This window comes from Gavialis gangeticus, unplaced genomic scaffold (genome assembly GCF_001723915.1).
Source record: "Gavialis gangeticus isolate Ggan-Ray unplaced genomic scaffold, GavGan_comp1, whole genome shotgun sequence".
NCBI classification, from domain to species: Eukaryota; Metazoa; Chordata; order Crocodylia; family Gavialidae; genus Gavialis; species Gavialis gangeticus.
In genome coordinates this window covers 30,153,252-30,162,177 of record NW_017729031.1, presented here as the reverse complement: position 1 = coordinate 30,162,177, position 8,926 = coordinate 30,153,252, and the positions used below count along the sequence as shown (strand labels likewise).

At 45.7% G+C, this 8,926-nt stretch overlaps 1 protein-coding gene across 1 annotated transcript in view; it reads left to right on the top strand.

Annotated features, from left to right (window-relative positions):
- KALRN (kalirin, RhoGEF kinase) overlaps positions 1-8,926 on the top strand; it is a 721,807-nt gene that overhangs the window by 508,976 nt on the left and 203,905 nt on the right. The window lies entirely within an intron of this gene.

Sequence of the window (8,926 nt, the reverse complement as noted above, 5' to 3'; positions counted from 1 at the left end):
TAGATCTTCAAGTCTGACCCCCTGCTTGGGCAGGAGAAAAACTGGGCTCAAATGATCCCATCCAGGTAGGCATCAAGCCTCCTCTTAAAGACTCCCAGGGTAGGAGCCAGTGCCACTTCTCTTGGAAGTTGGTTCCAGATCCTAGCCGCCCTGACAGTGAAGTAGTTCTTGTGGATGTCCAATCTAAACCTCCTCTCCAACAACTTGTGGCCGTTATTCCTTGTTATGCGGGGGGCACTCGGGGAAACAAGGTCTCTCCCAAACCCTTCTGGCCCCCCCAGTGAGTTTATAGACTGTCACCAGGTCCCCCCTCAGCCTTCTCTTGTGAAGGCTGAACAGGTTTAGGTCCCGCAGTCTCTCACTGTAGGGTCTGCCCTGTAGTCCCCGGATCATATGAGTGGCCCTCCTCTGTGCCCTCTCCATGTTGTCCGCATCCCTCTTGAAGTGGGGTGCACAGAACTGGACGCAGTACTCCAGGGGCCCGCCGACTTAAATACGTCCAACCCTTCCAAGTGCCCTTCACTAGGTCAGTGCTAACTGTTGGTGGATTGGTACTACACTCACTCCAGACTAAAGACTCATTGGGAGGTGCATTTCTATCTGTGTCCAGGAAAACAGAAGCAAAGAAATTGTTTAAGAGCTCTGCTTTTTCCATCCTATCAGTTATGAGTTGCCCTGATCCATTCTGTAGCAGCCCTATATTACTCTGCGCCTTCTTCCTGCTCCCTATGGACTTAAAGAAGGACTTCTTGGTATCCTTAATCTTTGTTGCCAACTTGAGTTCTGTATCTGCTTTGGCCTTTCTCACTGCTTCCCTGCAAGCACGAGCCAAGTAGGTATACTCCTCCTTGGTGGCTGCCTCCTGCTTCCACAGCCTGTAGGCCTCTTTTTTCCTCTGAAGGCTCCCCTGGATTTCACTGCTCTGACAAGAAGGTTGTTTGGCTCTTTTGCCACCCTTTGCATGTACCGGGATGGTGTCCCTCTGTGCCTGTAGGATCAGTCCCTTGAGGAACTCCCACCCTTCTTGGACCCCCATCTCACAGATGTGATTACCCCTCAGACCCACCCTAACCAATCTCCTGAGCTTCTTGAAGTTGGCCTTCTGGAAGTCTAGCACTAATGCCCTACTATCTGTCTTTCCCACCTTATGCCAGATAATGAATCCTGGTGGTCTCTGTCCCCTAGGTTACCTTGTACCTGTAGCTCCCCCACCAAGTCCTCCCCTGAGGCCAGCACCAAGTCAAGTAAGGCATCTCCCCTAGTGGGGCTGTATACCTCCTGCGTTAGATGCAGTTTAAGAACCTATGTGAACGGGCAGACCTGGCCAACTGCTCCTCCCAGCAGGAGGAACTGCGGCAGGGGCTCCTGCCGCGTGGCATTTCAGGCCCCCTTGATCTCCCCCCTGCGCGAACTCCCTTGCAAACTGCGGCACGCTCCTGAAGAGCACGCCTGCTAGCCCGGCTCAGGAGCGCGGCTCCCAGGCGATGCCACTAAGTAGGGACGGGAGGGGGGAAAAAAACCCTTCCCAATTCCCTACAGCTGGCCTGGGTGCTCCTTGCCCTTCCCCCCTTGCCCACTTACCTTTCCCCCGTGGCTCCTCTCTTGCTGGTCTTGCCGCTCCGCTCAGTGGGGTTGGTGGGAAGCCAAGGGCTCACGTGTGCTGCCGCACACATGTGCCTACTCCAGCAACCAGGCCCGACATATATAACACTAAGCATGTAGTGTGCTGTGTGCACTAGGATGGGTTTTGCACTTGCTTCAAATAAAGCATGTTTAAGGTCTGTGCTGAATTGCTGCCTCAAAGGGTGGTCCTCTTTAAGACGATGATAAACTACTGTACCTGTATTTTCAAAGCAAGGACTATGTAAATTTTCACAGATAAAACCTCTCATTATGCATGCAAAATTGATGTAATCAGCACTCCTGTTTTAGGATTTCAGCTGATCTTAACAGGGCCAAGAAGGGCTTTTACCCTCCCCAAAAACAATACTGCATGAATGGGTAAGTCTTTGCCTTCCTCTGAAGGTGCTCAGTACTTCATGAGGGGGACCAAACTCACATTTGTTCCAAAGCAGCATACTACAGCCTCATCCCACAAAGAGGAGAAAATGTGTATTAGGAAAGACCTGGCTTACAAGAAAAAGTGCTGTATATTCTAAAGGGGATAAAAATATAAATCTAAACCAGATGCATAAAGGTCAGGACACTTCAGGCACAAAAATAACATTGGGAACATGTTTTTAATTGGTCTGACTGGCCACATAAGGAACAAATTCTGTGTGTGATGCACAACTACCAGGAATCCATTAAAAAGCTCAAAATGTTGTCACGCCATCTACTAACGTGGACGTAAGTGCACTTTGAAAGGAGAGGATAATTTGCTTTGAAATATAAACTGCTTTAGTTTAGTTGTGTTAGCCCAGTGATAACTTTCCCACCAAAGCCCCACCTATTTCTGTTTTCCTTAAGTAATAAACTTTTCAGCTGAATTCTTTACCAGGTTAAGTAATAAACTTTTCAGCTGAATTCTTTACCAGGTTCCCAGAAACTTTGCCAGTTCAGACTAACTCAGCACCTGGTCTCAGGATTTAAATACAAGGGAGTATCTGTATGACTGTGTGTAGTAACATTCTTTCGGTGCGTCAAATTCTGCTCTGAGTATTAACAGTAGAGTCAATGTGTTTGCACTGGTAGAAATAAACAATATAAAATCTTCAAGGTAGGAATCTTGTTTCTGGGCACCTTTACTGCAGAGTGGATTAATTAGCTCCGCAGTAAATGTTACATGTCTACACGTGTGCCCCTATTAGGCTGGATTAAACTAATATACTCCACAGCAGTATTGTAGTTGTTTTTTACTCTGCTGCAACACATGTGTAGACGCGATCCCAGCTGGCTGAGGTATGAGGGTGCTTCAATGTGGGGGCTGCCTGCCGGCTAGCCCCACACTGGAGCACCCTCGTGCCCCAGCCAGCCCCTCCACAGCACATTGAGCTGGGGGAGAGCAACCCCAGGCCGGCAGGCCCTGGAGCCCCCTGCCAGCTGGGGCTGCTCCAACTCAGCTCAACGTGCTGCGGTCCTGGGTGCAGGTTCAAATGGCTTTGCGTTATTAATTGCATGCGTAGACACACCCTCTGTTGGGTACTAAGAACATCACCACTTGGGCCTGCATACAAAAACTACACTTTTGTTAATGTGCTGTCCGTCAACAGATGATTAACATTTCATATGCCATAATTTGTAGTCCTGAAGAGGAACAAAAGAGAACTCATGAAACATGCAGCCCGTGATCCAGTCTTCCCCCCACCACCTTGTTCCCCTCTCTCTAATTGTCTAACAGACAATTCCTGGAATAAAAGGGAAACAAGAATGATATACGTCCGTGTGCACACACGCTCATATAGCAGTTCAGTTTCATCCATGTTTGCAGAACATAAAAAACAATCTGCCTTAGAAAATGTTAGGCTGGATGTTTCTATCGCATCAGGAAGGCAACCTTATTTCACTGTACAGCTGCTATGTAAACAGTATGAAATCTCTTTTTAATCTTCGGCAAAGTTCAAAATGAGATGCCTCAGACATCTGCTAGCTATTATGGGCTCTCCCTGCTAGAGGTAATAAATTAGAGGCAAGGGGAGAGTCAAATGACTTAGTCGTATTTTTGTTCATTGCTTTCAAACATTTGCTCGCTTCCTGGATTATCTGTTGTTTTCATTAGCATGGAAAGTAGTCAACAGATCTCGAGGGAGCACGGTGTCACAGGTCACACAGGTGCGGTCGCAGCAGGATGAGGCTAATGCGCTGTATTGCAAATTGTGGGGGGAACAACAAAGCACTTGGTTTCACTTTTCCACTGTGGATATAGTCTGAAATCAAATCGCACTAATGCACCCTCTGTGCCTCCTGCCAAAAAAAAGATGGGTGTTTCCTGTGCAAAGGGAGAGAGGCAGTTCACTTTCCTCCGAATGGAGGGTAGTGGCTCAGCTTTCGAATTTGTCATGGAAACCTCTTGTCAACCCAGTAACAATGACGTCAAGGGGACAGTGGCACAGAGACGGTGTTAGTTTCTTTGGCACACACCTGTTCAGCTGCAGGAGTGCAAGGTACGTCGGCTTTTACATTTCCCAGCCTGGGTACTAGACAACTCGTGTGCATGTTGAACGCGTTGTCCCAAGGGCAGGGCACCTTTCCTGAGCCTTGGGAAAACACTGAACTGTCATCAAGCAAGTCTAACTCTAGTTAATAGGAGTTTGACCTGGCATGTTTGTTTATGTATTAGCTCTTCATTTAGTTGGTTATTAATTAGCTATTAAATCTTCGTGGTCTGGGTAAAATTTTGGGAATCGGTGATATCAGTTTGCGCCTTTGTGAGTTAATCGTTAACTCCCGCCGCTGTGTAGATGCTCGTTGCACGGGAATAATAATGTTTTGATGGCGCTGATCAAACGAGCAAGGTACCATTTGTAACATGAGTCGTCTACCTGCATTTATTGTGCTCCCCTACAAAAGCTGCGATTCATTCAAAATGACTTTTCCCTGTGTGTTTTTTGCTGGGAAGCTGATGTTCATGTTTAGTGTTGCTGATCGGTTACATTTTCTTTAGGGACGTGGGACCAGGTCTTCATTTTATTTTGTCATAGTTGTGCACCAGATATATATGACTGCTCTGCGGCTTCCATATATTATAAAGTCCTGAAAGACCAGCTTTTAGAGCGCATTAAAATTGAGCTTTCTATACGAAAAATGCATTGGTGAAGAAAATGGACTGTTTCTGTTCCTGTGAGTCAGCAAAACTGTATGCATGTCTGAGCTGATATGATGTGTTTTTATTATCACTTGAATCAGTAAAGGAGCTGTACCATGCAGGTAGTTGATGCCATGGCTCTTACCACAGCTAAAACAATCATTTGCATCCTAGCTGTGGCAGCACACCGTGAACTTAATAGATTGAACTGCCTAATCATTATTGCTAAATGATATGCATGAAACGGCCAAGGTCCTAGTCGTGGTTTATAAGTGAGGGAGAAAGATATATAGTCTAGTCATATGAACGACGACAATAAAGATTGTGTGGGATTGCCAAGTAGGTATAAGGCTGAGAGAGATTAAATTACACTGAGCAAATGGACGCAAGGAAAATGGATGACGGTCCACTCTCAAGTGGCATTTACCAACAGAAAGAAATGACTGAAGATGATGGCAGAACTTAATCAGAATCTGAAAACAAAGGACATCAAATTATGATTTCCCCCAAACCTGATGAAGTAATGTGTCTTTTAACAAGCAACCACTGGTGAGACAGCAGGATCGCAATGGCGATGGATAATGTCACGGGATTGGCGAGGTTCAAGAAGTTGAGAGAAAGGCACAGTGATACATAGGAGCTTTGTTTTCTACGTAAAAGGGAAAACTGCTACGAGTGAGAAAGTAATAGATATGAATTCTGCTTGATGACATTACTGCCCTTGCGGTCAGTAGTTGTTATTATTATGGACATACCAAGTAAAGTAATGCAGGGGTCAGGTTTTCTCTTTCAGGGCTGGATAGCTCTTTGTGTATTCTTCTATTGTAATTTGAACTGTAGGTTGCTCACCAGTACTTATAAATGACTCTTTTTTGTACGCCCTTAACTGCGTTAATGGCTGCAACACACATTGCTCCTTGTTCCACCCTGATGGTATGGGACAAGGGGCAACATGATCTCCCTGGGTTCCCCGTTTCATCAGACCTGCCCCCTGTGATTGCAGGGGATGGGTCTGGCTGAGCAGGGAACCCTAACTTATGGAAAGTCACCCATGACAGCCATGGTCCTGGAGCAATCCCAGCTTATGGAAAGGCACCCAACATGCTCTGGTTTGCCTCTCTGTAAAAGTGGGCAGGTGCTCCAGGGGCTTGAGGAGCTGTAAGGCCCACAGAGCACCTGTCCAGGGTGGCTAGAGAATATGAGCAGCTCAGACTGCTCTACTCTTCCACTACAAAGCTACGAGACACCTGCCACAATGAAGCAGGAGAGTCTGTTACTGCCTTTTGCCGCACCACTGATTTTTTCCACTGATGTGGCATGACAAAGGGTAGCGACATCCATTAGCTCACCATTTGTGCTGCTGTGAACATTTTTATGGTGGTACAGATGAGACATCAGGCAACATCTGTTTCCACCTGAACATGCTAAAAGGGCTTCATAGACGCGCTTGGGGGGAAAACAGATTTAGAGCCTGATTTTCAATGGGATTTCTACTGGCTTTGTTTTCTGCATCACTGAAAGTTGAGCATACTCAGGACCTCCTATAATAAGGTACTAATATGCGCGAAGCAACAGAGGAAGAATCAGGACAGAGCTGGAAGTAGACTTAAGCTCTCTTACTACAGACCTCCCACCCAAAGTCCTGAGCTTGACCAGGAGTTCGCCCGGGAACTGGCTGAGGCCGCATGCTCCAGGACCATGGTTGTCATGGGGGACTTCAAGTACCCGGACATCTCGCTCAGCAAAATCCAAGCAGTTGCAAAGCTTCCTCTCGTGCGTAAAAGGGAAAACTGCTAGGAGTGAGAAAGGCACAATCACAGGGGGCAGGTCTGATGAAACGGGGAACCCGGGGAGATCATGTTGCCCCTTGTCCCATACCATCGGGGTGGGACAGGGAGCAATGTGTGTTGCATCCAAAAACGCAGTTAAAGGTGTACAAAAAAGAGTCATTTATAAGTACTGGTGAGCAACATACAGTTCAAATTACGATAGAAGAATGCACAAAGAGCTATCTAGCCTTGAAAGAGAAAACCTGACCCCTGTATTACTTTACTTGTATTGTTGTCTTGGCTTTAAGGCATCACATAGACCAGGCCTGATTCAGAGAAGAATTTGCACCCATGCTTCAATCCTTTTTCCCTTAACGGTACTTAAGCTCATCTTTAAGTGCTTTCCTGAATTAAGGTTATCATTTAGATACCTGCCATTGCATTATCTGCGGAGTCAAATTAGATATGGGCGAAAGCTTTCTCTCAAAAGTAGTTTTGTCTAAATGGAAATTTCTGCTAGGAAATGTTTCCTTTTACTGATAGTTTGTTACAGTTTTCCATGAAAAAAGCTAGCTCTGCCAATTCTGCCTGTGTGAGTCTTTTGACAGAAAACATTCTAAGAAATTTTTGGACAAAAATTATTTGGTTTGGCTTTTCTCCCAGCCATATCCTCACTAATTCAAGTTTAGGACCATTTTTCTTAGAAGGGGATTGGCAGTTATACTATTGTTGTGCAATAGAATAGGTGCACAGGGATCTTGGAGGTTTTCAGATGTGGAGGGCACCACTCTTTCTCCTTTGTTTAGTCTTCTCCCAGGAGACTTTTTAGGGTGAAAAGGATTATTTCATTTGGGAAATAGGTAAGTGCCTTTCCCTGGCCCTTTGGAATCAGTCCATGTGTGTGGTATAGTACGGTACAGAGATATATAGTACAGTACAGGGGACTATGACAAAATCATATCAGACAGGTGGAGAAGGGAAGATAGAAGATAAGCAAGTGGCACATGCTGCTATAAATTATGTATACATACTTAATAGGATCGTTCCTTAGCCACAACCATGTATGCCCACCTTTAGGCTGGGGGAAAGGTGTTTTCAACAAGTTTTGATCATTTCCATAAGATAGGAATTTATCATGGGAAGTGCTATAGGCCTGCAGTTGCAGGATCGGGAGTGGTGATGCCACAATAAAATCGTTTTTTAGGCTACGAAGAGTAAGTTAATTTTTTTAATGCAAGCACAGATTAACACGCCACATTCCCCCAAAGCTAACATGTTAAGGGACCAGGTATAGATACACTGTGATATCAACAGAAAATGAGAGCTTCAACCAGTTTATCCAGGAGATCGCCCGCCAGAAATACAATGACGTACTTTAAATCTGTAGAAGATGGGCAAGAGCCTTTAATCAGGAGAATTGCGGTAGGGTACAAAATGACTTCATTGTTCGTTTCCCCGGTTTTAAGGGTTTTGTGTTACTGGGAGATGCAATCCATGAAGCTTCACTCACAGCAAAGAAAGGGTTTTTTCATATAGGAATTTATCAGGGCGTTTAATAATACTTGTCCCCATTAACAGCCAAATGGATGGCTCTTAGCAATGATCTATATTGTCCTTTTGGGTCCTTCTGCAGAGACAATACCTTCCTTTTGACGACTCCATTTCCTCTCCATGCACTCTTACCACGTGCTCTGCTGCAGAAACCCGTTCTTTTCCTGTTGCAGTTCCTTTGTCCACAACCCAGGTTGTCCTGTTTTGTCCTCCCTGACAGCCTCATTTTTTTCCAGGAACTTTGCGGCCCCACTTTACGGTAAACAGCCTTTCATGTCCTCCTCCGTCAGCTTCCTGCTTCCTTACCCTCTCGGGGCTGTGAACACCCCTGTGTGTCAGTGTTGCATTGTCAGGTCGACAAGCAAAGGCAGCAGGTTTTGAATATCGCCGCATACCATATTCACCCACATAGCACACGCACCTTCCCCTCCCAAATCAGCCCTCCAAAACTGGGGGGCATGTCTTAAACAGGGAGGCTGATTTTCATCACTGGAATAGAAGCAGGGAACACTGTTAGAGCACAGGGTCTGATTGCTTCCAGCTGCCAACATGACTGCCACTTGTTCCTAGCCCCAGTAAGCAGAAGGGGCAGAGCCTCGTGTTAACCCTTTTATACCCATCATTGAGCGTGGACACTCGTTCCTGACAGAGCGGCTGAGCTGGATTGAGGCAAGCGAGTTGTTGTATGCAGTCTGTAGTGTCTTGATAAGGCTCATGATTTGGAAACAACACTTTATAATTTGATATATATAAAGTAGACCCTCGCTGTTTTGTGTGTGTGTGTGTGTATAAACTATGAATGTATATATGTACAGTTTATTGTGACTAGTTACACACACACACACCCATATATATACATATA